The sequence below is a fragment of the Schistocerca piceifrons genome, chromosome 4 (assembly GCF_021461385.2).
Source record: "Schistocerca piceifrons isolate TAMUIC-IGC-003096 chromosome 4, iqSchPice1.1, whole genome shotgun sequence".
NCBI classification, from domain to species: domain Eukaryota; kingdom Metazoa; phylum Arthropoda; class Insecta; order Orthoptera; family Acrididae; genus Schistocerca; species Schistocerca piceifrons.
In genome coordinates, this window is record NC_060141.1 from 742501728 (window position 1) to 742525521 (window position 23794).

Consider the following 23794-nt stretch of genomic DNA (forward strand, 5'->3'; position numbering starts at 1 on the left):
ATAACACCATGTTCAAACTCACTTAAATCTTGATAACCTGCTATTGTAACAGCAGTAACCGATCTAGCAACTGTGCCAGACACTTGGTTACGACCGTAGCGCCTGTTTACATATCTCTGTATTGGAATGCGCTCGCTTACACCAGTTTCTTTGGCGCTTCAGTGTAAATACAGTATTACAAAGAGTGGATGAAAGGGAATAACTCTGAACCGAGGTATTTACTTTCAAAATCTTTTCTTAAAGAATTTACTTTCTTTACTAGCTATTCATCAAGAACATTAACACATTTTACCACGCTAGGTGAGCGAGGAAGTAGTTGCCAGGAAGTAACTGATGGAAAATTACTTTTAACAAATGTGAATTTTATTCCTAAAAGCCTTTTCAAAAACAGATTTAAAATTATAAGCAAAAAAGCGCCCTCGAAATATCAAGTTACAATTTTATTTAGAGGCAAATAAGAATATTTAACAGTAGGAGCCTTCGAGCTGATAAGCTTGCCAGCTCCCTTTCAACACGGCCGTAGTCATGACCGCTCACAACAACCTCTGAAAGACTACACTGGTGCAAATCTGCAACACACCAGATTACTTTAAACTAGAAATTTTAATAACTCACACAAACACATAAACTATGCACCCCGTAAGAGGGATGGAAATGGTACAAAACACTCACATTAAAATTATTTGCCACCGAAAGTGCAACTTGTTTTTAAAGAACTCTTACGGTGGAAAGGTGGCGACTTTATAAACTAAAATAACTATTTAAATAAAACCTATGAAATGCAGACTTACATCAAATGTACAACATGCTCTACATTACACATATACGACCTCGCAAGATGATAGGTAAGATAAAAACATATTTCAGGAATTCGGCCTTTAAGCAATAAATTCGTTAACATCGAATCCGACAAACATGACAGAGGCAGCTATTACGTATGGCAGACCGACAGACAGACAGACACTAACTGCCTAACAAATGCGGACGGGAGACAGACGAGCAAGCTGGGGACGAGAGACTGACCAAGAAAACAAGTAGAATTTAACATGTAAATGAAACAACATATCACCAATTATTTAACTTCTAATAAACTGCGAATTCTCTAGAAGACCTGGCGCAGCACCCACAAATCGCTCTCCCGAACCGTCCGCTGCCAGCCGCTTCAACGGATGCAGGAAGGCGCGCCGATCTCCCGCCTCACGACGTCGCAGCTCGCACCGGCCAGACTGATGTCGTGGGTTGACTCCTGTTGCTCTCGTGTCGACCGCGAAGCCACTACCCCTCGCTATACGGCGCGGCCCACTGGACTCACGTGGTAACCTCACACGCGCCGGCGCTCAAGACGGACAAGTCATTTTGTGTCTCAGTGCGCGACCGACCAACCGATCGATCCAACCGCCAATGCCCATTGCCTAAACAAACTCGAGCAGAATGGCGGCCTAACACATACTAGCACTCCGGACGACAAACCGACACTGACTGCCGCACAGATGCGAACGAGAGACAGACCAGCAACTGGCGACGCGAGACTGACCAAGCTTCACTCCGACTGACGCCCTTAATGTACGGCAGACCGACAGACAGACAAACACTGACTGCCCGAAACTGAGCCGGCTGACCAACTGACTAGACTCAGACTCACAGACTGACCCCGAGTGACTGACTAACTGCCGAGCTCATAATGCCCCTTCAATGCACGTGAACAGGCAACCTTTCCCCTTTCGCACCAGAGGCAGACACCAAAGCTGCGATTGCCACAGCGGCGCCACCGCCAGCAACGGAGGGCGACTGCTTTACACTACGCGCTGCAATTTTTACTACGGCTCAAACTCATCCAAACTCCTCGTCTGATTTTGCATACTGTGGTGTGCGTACTGTAAGGCCTTCGGTACACACACCATCAGATTATTTGACTTGTCGCTCTAACAAAGTAGGCGTGCGTCAGCAATATGTCTTGTGGTCTTATCGTGGCGTGTTTATCTTGTGCCGTTAGGTCAGATGATAGAAATGCCACTTGCATGCTTAGAGTAGCAGATTGACGGTGACCAACTTTAAACAGAACTTGATTAATTTTCACACACATTTATTAAAATAATAACAATCATAAACCTTACTTAACTTGATTCTGGGTGCTATTTACAATTGACAATCTGAAGTTCCTTTGGTCTTGGTACGTTAATCTTATTCTCACATATCCCTGTTACTTGACAAAGTGTCTATACATTTATCTTCATGGCTATGTACAGGAATATGATAATCTTATTAGGCGCAGACTGAAACTTGACTATAGACTGGTACAGACTAGTGTAGACTGGTACAGACAGGTGCAGATAAATGCAGACTAATGCAGATTGATGCAGACTAACTAATCGGAGGTATGTACACTCGTTATAATACCTCGAGCGTTCAGGTATCACTGCGCGAGTGTGATCCGCGAGGGGAAAAGGTTCTACGTTAGCAGCAATCTCATTGGCTGCGTTACATATTAATACGCTGATCGGCGGAAGCAGAATTTGGTCCGTCTCTAAGACAGCGCCATCTCGTAGTGCGGAGACGGACGAGCGCTGCGCCTGCGCTGTTATGCTAAGCGGGGCGCGCTCTATTGGGAAGGTTGTGTACGCGCTGACTACGCGGAACTATGAACACAACACATACAGTCTTTACAAAGTGAATGTTGACGAATCTATTCGTACAGGGACCTTCCGCGACAAGGAGAAACAACTTTTTCCCTCTTTAGACACGGGTACCCGCTACTCCCTTAAACACAGGGGTACGTGTTGGGATTCCGGCGGCCAGACGACAGGGCTACAGTACAGACAGAGGGAGAGGAGGGCCTCTGGCCGTCATTAGCTGGCGGCCGGCTCGCGTCTCTCTGTCCGGCCGCACCGGCGCCACTGGCGCACTGCACTGGCCGCCAGCCGGGCTGGCGCCAGCGGCGTTCCTGGCGTGCCGGGCGCCGCTGTGGCCCCGCTGTGGCATCCGCTGCGCCTCTGCGGCCGCGAGACGCGAACCCCGGGTCCGGCGCAGGCCTGGCCCGTCCTCTGGCTGCGAGCGCCCAGCTCCGGGCAGTCTGCCCAGCGTGTTCCAGGCGCGCCATCTCCCAATACATCACGGGCATTAGTACGAGGGTGAGTCAAATGAAAACCTTAAATCTATTTTAAAATACACTCCTGGAAATGGAAAAAAGAACACATTGACACCGGTGTGTCAGACCCACCATACTTGCTCCGGACACTGCGAGAGGGCTGCACAAGCAATGATCACACGCACGGCACAGCGGACACACCAGGAACCGCGGTGTTGGCCGTCGAATGGCGCTAGCTGCGCAGCATTTGTGCACCGCCGCCGTCAGTGTCAGCCAGTTTGCCGTGGCATACGGAGTTCCATCGCAGTCTTTAACACTGGTAGCATGCCGCGACAGCGTGGACGTGAACCGTATGTGCAGTTGACGGACTTTGAGCGAGGGCGTATAGTGGGCATGCGGGAGGCCGGGTGGACGTACCGCCGAATTGCTCGACACGTGGGGCGTGAGGTCTCCACAGTACATTGATGTTGTCGCCAGTGGTCGGCGGAAGGTGCACGTGCCCGTCGACCTGGGACCGGACCGCAGCGACGCACGGATGCACGCCAAGACCGTAGGATCCTACGCAGTGCCGTAGGGGACCGCACCGCCACTTCCCAGCAAATTAGGGACACTGTTGCTCCTGGGGTATCGGCGAGGACCATTCGCAACCGTCTCCATGAAGCTGGGCTACGGTCCCGCACACCGTTAGGCCGTCTTCCGCTCACGCCCCAACATCGTGCAGCCCGCCTCCAGTGGTGTCGCGACAGGCGTGAATGGAGGGACGAATGGAGACGTGTCGTCTTCAGCGATGAGAGTCGCTTCTGCGTTGATGCCAATGATGGTCGTATGCGTGTTTGGCGCCGTGCAGGTGAGCGCCACAATCAGGACTGCATACGACCGAGGCACACAGGGCCAACACCCGGCATCATGGTGTGGGGAGCGATCTCCTACACTGGCCGTACGCCACTGGTGATCGTCGAGGGAACACTGAATAGTGCACGGTACATCCAAACCGTCATCGAACCCATCGTTCTACCATTCCTAGACCGGCAAGTGAACTTGCTGTTCGAACGGGACAATGCACGTCCGCATGTATCCCGTGCCACCCAACGTGCTCTAGAAGGTGTAAGTCAACTACCCTGGCCAGCAAGATCTCCGGATCTGTCCCCAATTGAGCATGTTTGGGACTGGACGAAGCGTCGTCTCACGCGGTCTGCACGTCCAGCACGAACGCTGGTCCAACTGAGGCGCCAGGTGGAAATGGCATGGCAAGCCGTTCCACAGGACTACATCCAGCATCTCTACGATCGTCTCCATGGGAGAATAGCAGCCTGCATTGCTGCGAAAGGTGGATATACACTGTACTAGTGCCGACATTGTGCATGCTCTGTTGCCTGTGTCTATGTGCCTGTGGTTCTGTCAGTGTGATCATGTGATGTATCTGACCCCAGTAATGTGTCAATAAAGTTTCCCCTTCTTGGGACAATGAATTCACGGTGTTCTTATTTCAATTTCCAGGAGTGTATTATTTATTGTGCAGAGGTGGTACAAAGCTGTATCACTTTTCAACATAATTCCCTACGCTCAATGCAAGTCCTCCAGTGCTTACAAAGTGCATAGATTCCTTTAGGAAAAAATTCTTTTGGTAGTCGGCGCAACCACTCATGCACCGCGTGGCGTACCTCTTCATGAGAGCGGAACTTCTTTCCTCCCATTGCGTCTGTGTGTGGTCCAAACGAAATCACTTTGGGCAACGTCTGGTGAGTATGAGGAGGACACTCAAAATGCAGGTCTGCGATTGTTGCAACTGTTGTACGGGCAGTGTGGGGCCTTGCATTGTCATGTTGCAAACGGACACCTGCTGACAGCAATCCTCGTCGCTTTGATTTGATCGCATCCCGCAGATGAATTTTTAGGAGATCTGCGTATGATGCAATGGTGACAGTGGTCCCTCTAGGCATGTAATGCTCCAAAATGATGCCTTTTTCGTCCGTCCCTACTGATGGTTCTGTTCGAAACTTCTTTGCTTTTGGCGATGAGGAATGGCGCCATTCCTTGCTCGCTCTCTTCGCTTCCGGTTGGTGGAAGTGAACCCAGGTTTCGTCGCCAGTAACGAGTCTTGCAAGGAAGCCTTCACCTTCCCGGTCAAAGCTCCAAACAAGTTCTTCACAAGCATCAACACGTCGTTCTCTCATTTCAGGAGTCAGCTGCCGTGGCACCCATCTTGCAGACAATTTGTGAAACTGGATCACATCATCCACTATGTGCTGTGCTGACCGATGACTAATCTGTAAACATGCTGCATTCTCATTCAGTGTCACTCGGTGGTTTTCCTTCACTATGTCTTCAACTGCTGCAATGTTCTGTGGAGTCACAACTCGTGCCTGACCTGGACAAGGAGTATCGTCCACTGAAGTCACACCTTTCGTGAACTTCCTACTCCATTCGTAGACTTTCTGCTGTGACAAACATCCATCACTGTACTGAACCTTCATTCGTCGATGAATTTCAATAGGTTTCAAACCTTCACTACGCAAAAACCGAATAACTGACCGCTGTTCTTCCCTGGTGCAAGTCGCAAGTGGGGCGGCTATCTTTATACTGATACTGCGACAGTATGTGTGCATCTGCACTATGCTGCCACTTACGGGACATTCTGCACGCTCTTTGTAGCATGCTTACCAACTTACAGGATAACGGCGCGAAATTTCGATTGGTTATTACAAATTTAAAGTTTTCATTTCACTCACCCTCGTAGTTCTACGTTTTGATAAAAACCACCGCAGCTGTATCTCTGGTACGCGTAACTAGGAAAAAGATACTTGCAGCCTGCAGCAAAGAGCATAAAAGTTGTTGATATTCGTAATAATTAGTTGAAAATTACTTACTGTACATGTCATAGCATAGAAATAATTACAAAAAATGGTTCAAATGGCTTTGAGCACTATGGGACTTAACTGCCGAGGTCATCAGTCCCCTAGAACTTAGAACTACCTAAACCTACCTAACCTAAGGACATCACACACATCCATGCCCGAAGCAGGATTCGAACCTGCGACCGTAGCGGTCGCGCGGTTCCAGACTGAAGCGCCTAGAACCGCTCGGCCACACCGGCCGGCTTCTATACTGTTGTGCTCAAATTGTTGTGCTGTTAATACGCCGTATGAAAATGGCTGAGTCTGCTTCCCGCTCCGTAGTGATACACGCGTGTGGAACGCAGTTAAAAAGTGCCGGGGAATAGGTTGTTCTTAATGGTTTTCAGAAATTTATAGAAAAAACGTCAGCGTTTACAGAAAAAATCGTCATTTATATATTGTATATACGTTTCTGTACCATATATATTATACGAATACCTAGCTTATATCCATCCGAATTGATGTTAGTGTGGTGTCACCGCCAGACACCACACTTGCTAGGTGGTAGCCTTTAAATCGGCTGCGGTCCATTAGTATACGTCGGACCCGCGTGTCACCACTGTCAGTGATTGCAGACCGAGCGCCACCGCACGGCAGGTCTAGAGAGACGTACTGGCACTTGCCCCAGTTGTACAGCCGACGTTCATAGCAATGGTTCACTGACAAATACGCTCTCATTTGCCGAGACGATAGTTAGCATAGCCTTCAGCTACATTTGCTACGACCTAGCAAGGCGCCGTATTCAATTGATATTTATTATGTGAAGCATGTATCATCAAGAGCGATGTTCTACAATTGTGGATTAAAGTTAAGTATTATATCAACTACGTACTTTATTTGCAATTCTCAAGATATTTTCCTGTTACAGACCTCACGCCAGTCAGCGTGCAATTAAACGCGTGCATTTCGGCCTCCTCTAGCAACCCAGTGTTGGCGCTTCTGCCAACACTACAGTTAGAACATCAAGTAAAAATTTGTACTAAATTGGTCAAGAACGTTTCGAGATTTTTGCCAAAAACTTTACCCCTTTATGTACTATATATTTCCTTATATACAACATATACATTTAACAAAATATGTAGCTTGTGTCCAACTGAACGCTTATGTGAGATAAATCTGTCCAGAAATTTTTAAGTTGTTTGGTAGCAACGTTAAACGGCAACTTATTTTTATACAGTAGTGTAGATATAGGTTTTTGTATACCATATGTATTTAAAAATGTATAGTCTATGTCTGTTCGACTGTTTATTGGAGCATCGTGTACGTATTTGAAGTGAATCAGTAAAGAACTTTTTAGGATTTATGCTAACAATGTTTCCTCATTATATAAATATTAGCATAGCGTGTAAAAATTTGAAATAAATCGATCAAGAACTTCTGGAGAGAATTTAATAACGTTTTAAAGAATCTTAGCCTATGTCCGTTTGTACATATATTAGACTACGGCATAAAAATCTGAAGTACTTTCGTGAACAACTAATCGAGTTTTTTGTTACCAACCTTTCCAATTTGTATAGTGTATATATACGTATATCCCAGATACAGGGTGTCCCATTTATCGTGACCGCCCTAAATAACTGTTTGTCCAGATGCAAATTACAAAATGTTTCAAGCAAATGTTCTTTAGCCGTCAGGGGGTCATCGATCAGCATGATTGCCTTTCATGTCCATTATAATTATCCGGGCTGTTATGCCATGGTCGGTTGATGAATTCTGTGTCAATTCCCAACGTTTCGTCTCCGACTGCGGGAGACATCTTCAAGGGGGTCCGTAACTCTATGGAAGGTCCAACACACCCACTGGCTCGCTACTGACTATGCTGCAGTCAGTAGCGAGCCAGTGGGTGTGTTAGACCTTCCATAGAGCTACGGACCCCCTTGAAGATGTCTCCAGCAGTCGGAGACGAAACGTTGGGAACTGACACAGAATTCATCAACCGACCACGGCATAACAGCCCGGATAATTATAATGGACATGATATTTCCGGCCGTGAAAGTCTACATTTTAGTATGATTGCCTTTGTTGTAGCTTTGTATTTTACAAAGATATGAACAGCGGTATGATGTTTTTAAATGGCAACCTGTGTTTTTAATTCGGTAATTCATTTCTGAACCGTGGATTTACTTTCAAAATCTTTTCTTAAAGAATTTACTTTATTTACTAGCGATTCATCAAGAACGTTAACACATTTAATCACACTATGTGAGCTTGGAAGTAATTGCCAGTGGGTAACTGATGAAGACAAATTTCATTCAACAAATGGAAATTTTATTCCTAAAACCCTTTCTTTAAAAAAAAACAGATATAAAAATTATAATCAGAAAGCACCGTCTAAATATCAAGTTACAATCTATTCAGAGGCAGAAATAACAATTTTTTTTTCTGACAGTATGAGCTTTCCGGCTGAGAACCTTCCGCTCCCTTTTAACACGGCCGTAGTCACGACCCCTCACAACAACCTCTGAAAGACTACACTGGTAAATCTGCAACTCACCAGATTACTTTAAACTAAAAATTTTAACAACTCACACAAACACATAACTATGCACCCTGTGGGAGGTATGGAAAGGGTACAAAACACTCACATTAAAAAAAAATTACTTGCCACTGAAGGTCCAACTTGTTTTTAAAAGAAAACTCTTACGGTGGAAGGGTGGCAACTTTATATACTAAAATGACCGTTTAAATAAAACCCATGAAATGCAGTCTTACATAAGACATACAAACATGCTCTACATTACACATATACCGCCGCTCAAGATGATAGGCAAGATGAAAACATATTTCAGGAATTCGGCCGTTACACTTCAAGGAATAAATTCGTTAACACCACTTCCGACAAACATGACAGAGGCAGCTATTAACGTATGGCAGACCGTCAGACAGACACTAACTGCCCAACAAATGCGGACGAGAGACAGACGAGCAAGCTGGGGACAAGAGACTGACCAAGAAACACGTAGAAGAAGTAAATGAAACAACGTATCATGACTCACTTAACTTCTAATAAACTGTGATGTCTGGCAAAGACCTGGCGCACGACCCCCAAATCGCTCTCCCGAACCGTCCGCTGCCAGCCGCTTCAACGGACGCAGGAAGGCGCGCCGATCTCCCGTCTCACGGCGTCGCAGCTCGCACCAGCCAAACTGATGTCGTGGGTTGACTCCTGTTGCTCTCGTGCCGACCGCGAAGCCACTACCCCTCGCTATACGGCGCGGCCCACTGGACCCAAGTGGCGACCTTACATGTGCCGACGCTCAAGACGGACAAGTCATCTTGTGTCTCAGTGCGCAACCGACCAACCGATCGATCCAACCACCCATGACCATTGCCTGAACAAACTGGAGCAAACTGGCGGCCTAACACATACTAGCACTCCGGACGACAGACAGACACTGACTGCCCCACCCTGACCCGGCTAACCAACTGAGCAGGCTCCCAAGCTCATAGCGCCCCCTAAATGCACGTGAGCAGGCTACCTTTCCCCTTCCCACCGGAGGGAGACACCTAAGCTGCGGTCGCCACAGCGGCGCCACCGCCAGAAACGGAGGGCAACTGCTTCACACTACACGCTGCGGCGCGCTCTTCAAAACAGAAGTTTTTACCAAGGCTCAATTTCGTCTCCTAAAGACCTATTCAAAAATGTATCACAGTGTATCATTCACTGAAACACAACGTTATTAATTACATAGCACAACACTGACTTTCAGCCCGGGATCACAAACTCATCCAACTGCTGGAGCTGTCAGAAAACAAATGAAAACCAAGCAAAAACATAGCACAAAATTGACTTTGACTCTGCTGTACCACTGCACAGCGGTAGATCATTTAAAGGTGCTCAAAGTAGTGACCCTGGACACCGATACACTGGTGCACTCGTTGAATGAAAGAGTTATTTACTCTTTCCATTGTTGCCTGCTGAAAAGAATTACATGCAAGCATGATAGGTTCCTGCATGTCTTCTGGAGTTGTTGGAATATCGCGATAGATAACGTCTTTAAAGAATCCCCAAAGAAAAATGTCCCGAGGATTTAAATCAGGAGACCTAGTAGGCCAAGTAACTGTTCCTTCTCGACCAGTCCTTCTGGCAGGATACCTTCGGTTCAGAACACGACATGCACGCAAGGCATTATGGCTCTGAGCACTATGGGACTTAACATCTATGGTCATCAGTCCCCTAGAACTCAGAACTACTTAAACCTAACTAACCTAAGGACAGCACACAGCACCCAGTCATCACGAGGCAGAGAAAATCCCTGACCCCGCCGGGAATCGAACCCGGGAACCCGGGCGCGGGAAGCGAGAACGCTACCGCACGACCACGAGCTGCGGACAAGGCATTATGTACTGGACATTCATCGTGTGGACACAACATAAGTGTGGTGTCACCGCCAGACACCACACTTGCTAGGTGGTAGATTAAATCGGCCGCGGTCCATTTAGTACATGTCGGACCCGCGTGTCGCCACTGTGTGATCGCAGACCTAGCGCCACCACAAGGCAGGTCTCGATATACGAACAAGCACTCGCCCCAGTTGTACGGACGACCTAGCTAGCGACTAGATGTACGAAGCCTTTCTCTCTCATTAGCCGAGAGACAGAATAGCCTTCAGCTAAGTTAATGGCTACGAACTAGCAAGGCGCCATTAGCCTTACAGTGATTGTAATTGAAGTCTCCTGTGTATAGTCAAGATGTACCACAATGATTGATTAAAGATTAGTATTAATCCAGCTACGTACTTTTCTTCATAGCATTAATTACGTAGCCTGTTCCAGTGCTTCACGCCCGTCTGCGTTAGTCTAGCGTGCATTTTCAGCCATCTCGATCTACAAGGTGTTGGCCCAGCTGCCGACACATCAATAAGCATTCTGGTTCTTAGCGGCACTTCATCCAGAAGAGGAGGAAGAATTCGTCTGAGGTAGATGGCATACGCTGTGCCGTTTAGACTGCCGTTGATGAAACAAGGGTCAGTGGTTGTAGTACCAAGCATCCCACACCAGACGTTAACTCTTCATTGTCGCTGATGTTCTGTCTGTCTAAGCCATAGTGGGTTGTCGCTGGACCAATAATGCATGTTCCTTGTATTTACCTGTCCTTTGTTTGAGAAGGAACATTCATCGGTAAATAGAACTTCGGAGAACAAGTTTTGGTTGGCGAGGATTTGCTGCTGTGCCCATTGACAGAACTGTAAAATTTCTGGAAATTATTCCCATGCAATTCTTGATGTAGGTGTACCTGGTAAGGATGGAACAGGTGACGTGTAAGAACACGATGTACACTGGTCTTAGGAATGCCAATCTCGTGTTCAATCTGTCGTGTGCGCACATGTGGATTCATAGCAACGGAAGCGAGAACATTAACTTCGTAAGCTTCGTCCGTGCGAGTGCTACGACGATTGCGTTGTCGTGGGTTGAAACATCCCCTTTCCTGAAGCGTTGCAACAAGACGAGAAAACATCCGTCGGGAAGGTGGGTTCTTGTCAGGACATCGCTCTCTCTACAGTTCCGCTGCCTGCGTAGCATTTCGCCTACCTTCAACAACAACGATAAAAGAAACGTTAGGAAGGGCAGTCTTTACTGTACACCTACTCTAGACAATAGTATTTAAAAGGACTAAACTACTGTACTAAATGTACCTGTACATAAGAAAACAGTATTGCAGTTACTGTTCTGCTAACTTACATTTCCCATAGACGAGTAGCATTTCTACCTTCTCTTCCTTGGAGTCCGTTCTACTCACACAACTCTTCAACTGAAGATGGTTGACGGAATGACGGGTGTGCATTCTACTTTATGTTTACATTTGTCCTCTGTCGACGTCAGCACGTGGATATGTTCCATTACCCGGAGTACCTGCACTAAGCCCTTGGAGCGTCAACGTCAGTGTTGTGTTATGTAATTAATAACGTTGTGTTTCAATGAATGGTACACTGTGAAAATTTTTTGAATAAGTCTTTAGGAGAGGAAATGAATTACCGAATAAAAAATACAGGGTTCCATTTAAAAAAGTCATAACGCTGTTCATATCTTTGTAAAAAACAAAGCTACAACAAAGGCAATCACGGTGATTCATGTCCCCCTAACGGCTAAAGGACATTTGCTTGAAACATTTTGTAATTTGCATCTGGACAAACAGTTATTTAGGGTGGTCAAGATAAATGGGACACCCTGCATACTTGAAAAAAGGTGTAGTGTATGCCCTACCGGATTAGAATACCGTAAAAAAATCTAAAGTAAATCGCTCAAGAACTTTTAGTGAGTTCTCGGAACAATGTTAGACTACAATATGACTTCATATGTAAGTGTTCGAACGTTTAGTAGAGTATCGTGCAAAAATTTTAAATAAATTGGTCAAGAATTTTTCGTAACAAAGTTAAACTACAGCTTGTCTTTATGTAGTAGATAACGTTGTGCTGAACTGTTATGTGATTCCCATCCTTTCATTGCTGCTTCCGACACTTCATAACCTGTTTTGAGACGAAACCACTTAAGTTAAGACTGTGACTATTATACCAATCTCGTAGGTGAAGAAATGGAACCATCTGGTTGGTCGGTTCAGCTTCTTTCCTAGCAACAGTAGTTCGGCCATGGGCTTTTATATTTGGCGATATTCATCTGGGCGTTGTTGACATTAGTAACGGTACTTCCATAATCGATTGTCGAATTTTATGGAATTGCTTGAGGCACCTGTATTATAATATGTTGTGAATTACGTCAGGAAATGCTCATCAGCTTTAAAGTATTCGACTGCGTGTTCAGGGTGACTTTTTATGTGCGCATCAAATCAAATTATCTACAAGATAATCATTCACGAATGACGGTCATACAGGCATACCATTCTTTCAGGAAGTCATAGACTTTCGTAAGGAGGAGGTTTAGAGTTACCTTCAAGACTTGAAAACAAATATGTCGTCGGGCCTGGATGGAATCCCATTTCCGTTCTACATAAAAGTACATTTCAGCACTGGCTCCTTCGCTAGCTTTCAATTATCGCAAATCTCTCGCCCATCGGAAAATCCGCAGCGACTGCAGAAAAGTTCAGGTGACACCCACAAAATTACGGACCAATATTCTTCACATAGGTTTATTACAGAACTCTTCAGCGTATTTTGAGTTCGAATACGATAAATTTCCTTGAGGTGTAAAAGCTTGTGCCCGCAAATAAGCATGAATTTAGAAAGCATCGCTCGGGAGAAATTAATTTTGCCTTTTTCTCGCATGATACACTGCAAACCGTGGATGGTGGGCAACAGGTGGATTCCGTATTCCTAGAATTCACGGAGGCGTTTGACACGGTGACCCGCTGCAGTCTAATGGCGAAGGTCAGAGCATACGGATTAGGTTCTCAGGTATGTGAGTGGCTCAGTGGCTCGAAGACTTTTTAAGTAATAGAACGGAGTGCGTTGTCCTCAACGGCGAGTGTTCATGACAGATAAGGGTAGTCTGATAGGATAGCTTTTATTCTCTGTAGACGTAAATGAAACGGGCGCATAAGATGTTCAGCAAATCTCCGAAAGTTTACTGATGACGCTCTAATGTACAGGGAAATGTCGTCTTAAGCGACTGTTGACTGGATGACAGATATAATATTCGTTTGATCTGATGAATGGCAGGCTGCTCTAAACATAGATAAATCAAATGCGCGTTGGTTCTAGAAAGAATCCCGTAGTGTTCCATCACAGTACTAGGAACGTGCTGCTTGACACAGAACGTTGCAGAACAGTGCGAAATTGAACGAGCAGGGCGGCAGAAGTGGCAGTGCGGTTCTAGGCGCTGCAGTCTGGAACCGCGAGACCGCTACGGTCGCAGGTTCGAATCCTGCCTCGGGCATGGATGTGTGTGATGTCCTTAGGTTAGTTAGGTTTAAGTAGTTCTAAGTTCTAGGGGACTAATAACCTCAGAAGTTGAGTCCCATAGTGCTCAGAGCCATTTGAACCATTTTGAAAGAGCAGGTGAGGTCAGCATACGGAGCCGAATCGTCGAGTTTGGGGTTTAAAGGTAGAGCTCTAGGAGAGTGTCGCTCTTCTATAATGGAGACCGTGTATAGAACCGAAGTGCGACCCATTCTTGGGTACTGCTAGAACGTTTGGGATCCCCTGTAGGTCAGATTAAAGAAAGACATCAAAGCAATTCAGAGGCGTGCCGCTAGATAGAATTCTACTGCCGCCAACCTACATTCCGCGTAACTACCGTGAAGACCAGGCAAGGGAAATTAGGGCTCCTACGGAGGGATATAGACAATCGTTTTTCCCTCGCTTTGTCTGCTACTAGAACAGGAAAGGAAATGGCTAGTAGTGGTACAAGGTACTCTTCGCCATGCGCCGTACGGTGGCGTATGGATTATGCACGTAGGTGTAGATGTATAGTAAAGCTGTATACAAAGTAGTTATAGCACGAAGATTTAAAGCCGGCCGCTGTGGCCGAGCGGTTCTAGGCTCTTCAGTCCGGAGCCGCTACGGTTCTTATGTCTTTAGGTTAGTCAAGTTTAAGTAGTTCTAAGTCTAGCGGACTGATGACCTCAGATGTTAAGTCCCATAGTGCTCAGAGCCATTTGAAGATTTAAAGATATCACCCAGAAAATATCACTTTTTCTCAGGTTGACTACATTGTACTGAACATAGCTCTTATTTTTGGAAAGAATCATCAAAGGACAATTTACTTTATAGATTTTTTTTTTTGTGGCACTACGTTGAATTTTTACGTCATTGTATCGCGGTTCGAGACCGAATTTTCACGTCATCGTAGTGCTTAATTCCTCACCTCACACAAACATTCTCCTTGTATTTTTAGTTTAGGGTAGCGTCTTTATGCCCTAACCTTGAAACGGGTATAATGATAAACCACGCCTGCTCCATGCGAAATAATTCAGTTAGTTCCCACAAAAGAGAAAGCCGGCAGAACAAAGCCTTTACTTCCTCTTCCCGGAAATTCGATACCACTCTTTAATCTTTTTAAGCCACGTTGGACACAAAGAGCATTGGTTCAATATTTCATTAATGTGGCTAAAAGCCAGTTTAAGTGAATATTTTGGAGCACAAAAGTCTGCGGTAACCAGCTTTTCGAATTTATTCTTAAAATATATCGAGGCCCATATTCGCAGAAAGGGGAAACTGCAAAAGAAGGAGCATAAAAACGCTGAGTTCTCTGTATCTGCGAAATGAAATTTTTAAATCTTTTTGCCGTTGCTCCCCTTAGGAGCATCTGTGCGCTACCAGCGTATAGTCCGGAGCCTCAGAACCACCAAAGGGACGGCGTTAGCGTGCGTATAATTTTCTTCTCGAACGATACGTGTAGGCACCAGTGGAAGAAAATAAAATTTAGTCAGTAAAAGCATTCCCGTAATATAAGAACACGGCGATGACTTACACTCGGGATGTGCTTTCGTATTACCTGTACTCTGTTATTCTGATGTCAGCGTTAGGAGATTCCGAACTGTTACCTGATAAACTGCTGAGATCTACAGCTGTCCCCGATTTCACTTTTATTTTTCGTAGGGTTGACGTAATCGTTTTAGGCATCGGAGTTTTACACTGTCCTTAAAGTCAGAATGCTCATGAAGCATTAATAGCTATTGCTACACGATATAGTATCCATTTCGATGCAGTTAATTATATTGATTGAAATTTTGTGACATTATCTCTGTAATTTAGCATGGAAATTCGTAATGAGAAAGATATTTTGTCACTGGTGGCAACAGATGTTCTGGTGCTTGTTTTTAATTTATAACTCAATAAGAAGTAGTCTGGGTGATCTAAAAAGAGCGCTTACGAATTCCAGCTTCTACTCGTTAAATTGCTATTTTATTGCATGGAAGAATATCAGATACGGTATCTTTGACTGTGTACTTGCGCTTTCAAACGTATTTTAACTGCAAAGTCAATCTACGATAACAAACAAAGGTACCCTATTCTCATTCTGTAGTATGGTCGAGACACAAATCTGAATTAATACTATTGACAAAAGATATTATATCACTGGTGCCAATGCATGTCCTGGCCCTTGCTTTAAATTCATTATTCAGTAACCAGTCGACTGGGTGGTCTGAGGAGAACGACAGAAATTCTGGCCACTACTCCCGAAATAGGTGTTTTATTACAGTGACAAATGTCAGGCACTGAGTCATTGACTCAGTACTTTAGCTTCCAAACATATTTAAATTGCAACGTCAGTTTACGACCTTAAAACAAATGTAAAGGATTGATCCTATTCACCATTTGATAGTTAATCGATACTCAATGCCAAATTAATCACGTTCTATGTTTAAGAGTTTGTGACGGCTCTATATTAAGTGACCATGACCACTACTGCTGCGAAAGAAGTATTGTGTCTTTTAAGATGTCAACTAGCTGGGGTACCTGGCTTCGATCAGGAAGTTGATCTGAGACTTTGTGGCTGTTGGAACAAAAGAATTAATTTTAAAATGTAAAAAATAAAACTCTTTTATTGCAAAAGTATTCTACATATTTACAATAACAGTTTATAAACAACATTTTTCATTTTGTTTTCCGGGGAATATACGGTATGTACAAATTTTTCGAATTTCCTGCTACGTTAGTTGACCGTGAGAGAAGCAGGAGTCTCCGAGGTTGATGACGCAATGTTTTGAAGTTTGTCCTTGGTCTTTGTTAATTGTAAAACTGTAAGCAATTTCATTGGAAGTTCCATTGGAATGGCAGTTCAGTAGAGATCTGTGGTATTCTGGGGTAAACAGTTTGTGTCCTTTGCACATTCGAGACCTAAGTTCGGGTTCGATGATGTAATTCGATAGCTGTTTGACGATCATCTTTGTTCCATTACATAGTTTTGGAGAGTTGCTATTTCTGAGTAGTATGGTCGGATATACAATTTTAAGTCGAAGGCAGTGTAATGGCATTCCTGGTACTTGTAAAGAGTTTAGAGAAATTCGCACTTTTGAAAATTAAAAGTGATATTGTCGACAACATTATTTTTAGTTGCCACACTTGCCCTTTCAAATAGCCAGTCCGTATTGGCATAGTTGTGAACAATGTCTGGTTAAATTTGATCAATGAGTTCGTTTTCAGCAGTGACTATTTTGCAGAAATCTATGTTGAGTATAATGAGGCCTGTCGTCTGGTCAGTAGGATATGCGTCTTCGCCTATTTGTAAAAGTTCTTAAGCAAAATGTGCTGATGTTTCGTTTTTCTGTAGTTCATCTCTCATGTTTCTTGCTAGTCGCAGTATTTGCGTGTATGGCCAGATGTGTGATTTTTGTAAGCGTGCATTGATCTCGTCTGCTGGTGTTGGCTTGGGGCTAACTGGTAGTGTTTGTCGAAAATCTCCTGGGAGTAAGATTGGAGCGCCTCCCATGACCTCAGAGTTTCCTCGCAAGTCTTGTAACGTCCTGTGCATTGCTCCCGCTTTTCATCTTTGTAATTTCGAAGTTTACCACACTGATAGCATCTTTTAGTGGTGCTTGCATCCCAAGTTGTACAAAGGTTTCGTTGTTTCTTGCTAAACATCTTATCTTCTAGCCGAATAAGTGTTTCATTGAAGATGTCGTCGTTGAATTCGGTGGTCAGTTCAGGATGAGCTTGTTGGATCTAGTACAGTATGTCATCGCTCATACACTGTAAGAAGGAGTCCCATAGCTGTTTTGTATTCCGTCGCTTTCGTGTTGTCAGAGTTATGGCGAATAAGGCTCTCATTTGTTCAGCTGAGGCTGTGAATGATGCTTCTTGTAGTGTTAATTTCCAGTGGCTGTCGTTTTCCAATAGTCCTAAGAGTTGGCATGCTTCTCTATACGTTTGGCGTAGGTAACCGTCAATAGAGTTGAGATCTGTGTAACTGTTGGTTCACGTATTTCGAGTAGCAACATCCGGAGATAGAAACATTCGACGTTGTTCGGATGTACGGTGTATAATCGGCCTAGTGCACCAGTTTTCATGATTCCTGGATGATCTTTCACTGGAATCCCTTCTTTCCGTCGTTGAAAGATTTTTCTTGTAGTGTTCCATGTATAATAGTTAGGGTCGTTGACGTATAGTACGTTTTCGCGCACGGATCCGTTTGGCACAGTTGGTAAAAAGCTGTTAATGTTGTGTTCTGAGGAGGTTCTCTTGCAATTTTTCTGGCTGCATCTTTTGTGAAGTAAACTCTCTGTCCATTCTTATAGACATTCTTGATGGATTTTACTGAACTGCGGTCTTCTGCGTTTATGTGTGTTTGGAACATTTTGGAAACTAGAGTGTTTCATGGTACTACTCTATTTCCAGTTCGTCGCTGCCTCGTATTCGTATTTTTGCTGTGAAGCCACCGTTTTTGGATGATCGTCTTCCGTATTTGGGATAGTAATCAACTCCGGTTTATGTGCCGCCCAAGTATGGTTTAGGGTATTTTTTTGTACATTTCCATCACTCATACGTGGCGAGGTAGGGTTTAATGGCCCGCATACTCCGTGAATCATGTTTTTCACTACACGTCCGGTTCGTGTTGTGGATCGGGAAATTCAGTTTGGATGAATTCTGTTATGTAGCCATATGAGAATATGTGAGTGAGACAGTCCTCGTTTTTGCCATTCGATTTTGTAAATCTGCCATCTAACTGTTCTAAAGATGTAGTATTTTGTGATGACTTCAATAAATCTCATTAGTTTTTGTGGGCAACTCGGACTATTACGTCGTGACGATGCATGGGGGCTTGGCCGAATGTTAGTTGTCCTTAGATTTCCGGCTACGACGTGTAGCATGTGAATGGTATGAAGAGGTCAGGTCGTCCATATTTTCTTATGTAGGTCGTGGCATCTTGTGTCTATTTGTGCATGTGTCTCGGACTTCCTATGTATGATGAGGGTAAAATTACCATTGTTCCAATGTCGTCAGCGTTTCCGTCATTTATGATTGTGTCTCGAAGGTGATATATTCTTCTGTGCATAGTTTCTTCTGATTCAGTCTCATGAAAAGCATCCGTATCGCTTCTGCTTTTGCACACATATCTACCAGGAGTTGTTGGAATGAACGGCGAGTGTTGAGAATGTGATTTTAAGTTTCATTGACTCTGTTTGTTACGCAGTAAGCGTAGGGCTCTTTCGAGGTGACTTTCTTCTTTGTTTCTACGTCTGTTTGAGGTTGGGTTACTTTCACAGTAAAATGATATCCGTCTTCTGAGTGCAGAAATATTAACGCATATCTGCAATGCGTTGTAGTCCTTTTCTTCTTCGTTGTATAATTATGTCACGGCTTGTGTTATCATTGTCCACAATTACGATGGCGACTTCGTCTATCTGAGGTGCATTAAGCTGACGTTCGCGTTCTGCAGGTGGTCTTTTGCTGTCTCAAATTATTTTATAGTCATTACAAATCATTCGGTCCAGTGCTATTGTGGGTATGTTCGTCAGTTGACTGTATTTGTGTAAGGTACTCTGTACATCTTGTGGACCACTTCTCGTCCCAATCCACTGATATTTGTTCGTCGTTGGTCATTTCTGTTTCTTTATTTCCAGTGAAATATACTTGCAGAAATTTATGCTTTTGGTTTGGTAGTGGTAGTAATGATCCCATGTTGTGATTGGTTTACCCTTGGATGGAAAGAAACATAATCGATTTCATCTTAACACCCAGAGAAGTCATTTGGAAGCAGGCGTTGGAGGCTTTTATATTTTGAAGAAAGTGTTTTGATTCTGGAGATGCCCCGACCATGTAAGGTAAAAATTAGTGTGGAAGTGCTTCCGGCGATGGTAATCAAAATTTTCCATTCATGCAACAGAATTCTGGTGCTTCTCTATGGAATTTTTTGTTGCAAAATTGGCAGATGTTATCCATTTTTTCCGATTACGGCGTGTTTGTATTTATATATTTCGTCGGGTGGTAGTGGAATGCTTCGTTTGTTAGGTTGTACAGTTTACTTGTCCTCGTCCGCGCTTCTCATAGTGTGATATTTTCATGGTTGGCTTGAGTTCGCAATCTTTTACTGTAACACTGTGTCGCAATTTTTTATTCTTCAATCCCTTCATTTCGTTGTTATTCGATTCCTCTACTTCTCACGGTGCTCATTTTCGTCCGTTGGGAACGTAAACGAGCCTCGCGCTGTTCCTCTGTTTCGTTTTTTCGCTGATCATTTTGTTTTCACCGTTTTGATTCAGAACTGGCGATATCTTTCGCTCTCTTACGTTTTGGCATTCAGCGTTTTATTAACAAATGCGCTAAGTACACTTTACACACGTTTCGCACTTTATTTTCGATTCATATTCAGTCATTGTATCACTTTGACTACTCAAATTCTACTGTTCGTTTTTATTCACTGAAATGCTTTTTCGGTTCCTCCCTTCGTCACTGGCAAGAAACTGACGTACGAACCCACGACGGGTCTTTCTTTATATATGCCTACCAATGGGTAGCCCCACCAGTGCCGAATTCCAGAACATACCAAAAAGGCTTCGAATGGTCCACAGTGTTCCAGAACATTCCACAACGTTAGAACGTGTTCCGGAACGTTCCACAATGATCTGTAGTACTCCGAGATGTTCCCGAACATTTTGGAATCTTCTCTAATGTCCCAGGGTATTCCTGAACATTCTAGAACATCCCGGATCGTTTTGAAACATCCCGGAACATTCTGGAATGTTGTGGAATGCTCTCAAATACTCAAGAATGTTCTGGAATGTTCTCGAATACTCTCGGATGTTCTGGAACGTTCTAGAATTTTCTAGGGGACGAAGCTTCCCAACCGTTATATCTTCAAAAACACGCCACCCTGGTGAAAAAGGAATCCTTGTTCATGTATCGGGGATAGAGGGCTACCATACTACATAACTCCCTTGATCGTATCGGGTCTCTTTTCGGAGTTTTAGCGGCACTCACATTTTACACTTACTTTCATGACATATATTGACTACATGTTCAGTCCCGCATGCAAAGAGACATAGATTTCGGACCTGCTGCGAGACTGGAAAAGGAAATGAAGTAAGAAATATTGAAACTTGAATCATGTCACTCAAATATTCATTCATTTCTTTAATTCGTGGCCCAGTTCCATTGATATATTGATTTTTTTTAAAAATTAAAGACATCACAACGAGACCGCTTCCTAGATAACGCATATTGTGAGTGATTCGATTGGTGTTCAAAAATGGCTCTGAGCACTATGGGACTTAACTTCTGAGGTCATCAGTCCCCTATAACTTAGAACTACTTAAACCTAACTAACCTAAGGACATCACACACTTCCATGCCGGAGGCAAGATTCGAACCTGCGACCGTAGCGGTCGCGCGGTTCCAGACTGTAGCGCCTAGAACCGCTCGGCTACTCCGGCCGGCTGAATTGATGCAATTTTCTGTATTTGCGGAATGTGTTAGACGCCAGTTTTGATTTAAGAAATGAAATCTTTTCACTGGGCTGTATTTGAAAATCGTGCTATGCTGAATAAAGAACGATTTTAGAATACAGCCCGGTGGAGCGATGTCATTCCTAAAATATTTAGAAGATGTTGTGCCTACTTGTTCCTACCCAGAGGGGAATAAAAGTAGTTTTGGTATCACTTGTGCTCAAAAATTGGTTAATATATTCTCTAGTGCACACAGACCCTGACAACAGCTTCCGTCTTAGCATCAGACGCATGTCAAACTCTTCGTGTATATATCTTCTCTGCGGTGTCCTGTCTCGTGTTTACATCTGTATATTTATTCCACACGCTATTTTAGCGTAGTTGGTGGGGAGTAACTAGTACGCTAATTTCATACTCCCTTCCCTCGAAGCCGAAGAACGAGAAGCCAAAGCCTCACTAATCTGCTGTATGTTGACCATTACAGCGCATGAGATTGTAATCCCAACAGAGACGTCAACGGACTTGGAAGAACGGTTCAGTGGAGTGAATATTGTCTTTAAACGACATTATAACAGGAGTACCAACAAAAGTAAACGAGGGCGATAGAGAGGTGTGAAACTAAACAAGGAGGCGCTGAGGGAATTAGATCAGGAAACGAGACATTTAAGGTAGTAGATAAGTTTTGCTGTTCGGGCAGCGAAATTACAGACGACGATGGATATGTCAGAAGACAAATTGAAAAGTATATAATTATTCGATGGTGCAACATGGCGGCGTAAGCACCTTACAAGAAATCATTTTCCCCACAAAATTCTTTGTACTTGCAGCTTAAACACTATTTTTAGACATGCTGTATGTGCAGTCTAAACATTTTGTGCGTTTTTATGCAAAATAGTGTAAAGTGTATTTTTTTGAATGGGAGCCGATTTTGAGTTAACCTCACATTATGCGTAATTATTTGTTGTTTATGTGGGTGAAAATATTTAAATATGTCGAAGTATATAAATAAACTGTTAATACATTACTGACTTAGAGAATTCATTTCATACAAGCAGAATACCCTACCTTAATAGGGAAAAGAATGGAATCAGCACAAAAAAGGCGAATATGATCATTTTTAAAAGACGCTGACAGAAAAGTGGATAATCAGCTGCCTGAGTCCTCTTTCCACCTTCCTTATGAAAAAATTTGATATGTGAACATCCTATGCTGAAATACACCAGCAGAAAACAGTGACGGTCTGAGAGAGAGGAGACAGCGATGGTGAGGGAGACACAGGAGAAGTGAAAGGAAAACAAAGATGGATGAATACAACAGCAATGGGAGTCAAAGAGAGAAGAGATAATAGTGGTCAGTGAGAGGCAGTGGAACGCAATAGAAAGACATGATGGAGACGGCAACAATGGGGGAAAAGACAGAGGAGATAGTGGAAATGAAAAAAGAGACAGGACTGGAGACCATCCACAGGCTTTGGAGAGTCTGGACCTCAGCCCCTCCCCTCCCAGATTGGCGGACTTCAGCAAGAAAAAACTTGCCCACTTTCCCTCATCCTGTAAACCCAGGTGTTAGAAGTTGTGTTAATGTTTCCCACTCTAGGGGTCAAAACCCAAGCAAGCCATCCACAAGGACATGTCTGCAAAGGAGACAATGGTGGTCGAAGGGAGACAGCAGACTGTAAGTGCCAAAGATATAGACAAAGGCAATGGGAGAGAAAAAGAATTGGGCAGTGACCATGGCAGTGGGACAGGGAGATAGTGATGGTGCCAGAGAAGGACGCAGTTGTAAGGGGGAGCCCCTGCTTTCTTTGGAATTGGAATTATTACATTGTTCTTGAAGTCTAATGGTACATCGCCTGAGGACGTTCACATTCGACATGCACATTTGTATGCTCTGAAGACATGTTTAGTATATGAATGATGTTGGCCCACTGGTTCAAGGTCAACATCGATATAGTGGCGCAACACCACCTACCGGTAAAATGCGCCTGCGGCTCTCGCTGTCGCTATAAATCGAAGGTAATGGATCACTGTGACCTGAGCAGACAGTGCAGGATGTCTCGCAGACGTATGAGCGAAACGTACCGTCAAATGAGTGAGAATTCGGGAAATGGCTGCTCGTGTAGAACCAAGTGTTTCGGCGGTGCAACGGGCGTCTGCAGAATTATTCATGGAAGGCCGTAGACCATGACGAGATGGGTCACGTGGCACCACCAAGACTACCCCACGAGAATGTCAGTGCAGGGCAGATCGCCTTCCTCCTCGGCTCTGGCGCAACAGTGGAACTGTGTAACACATCGTACACTATCAGCGGTGACAGTCAGGTGGCTTGCGGAGTATGGATGTAGATGTAGATGTAGACAGTCTGTCGCCGCTTATCACTGCGTGGGTTACGTGCGCGTCGTCCTCTTCTCCGTCTACCTTTGACGAACATGCAGAAACATGCTAGACGGCAATGGTGTATGGAATGACATCGTTGGAGACAAGAATGGCATCAGACAGTGTTCTCGAACGAATACAGGTTCTGTTTGTTTGAAAA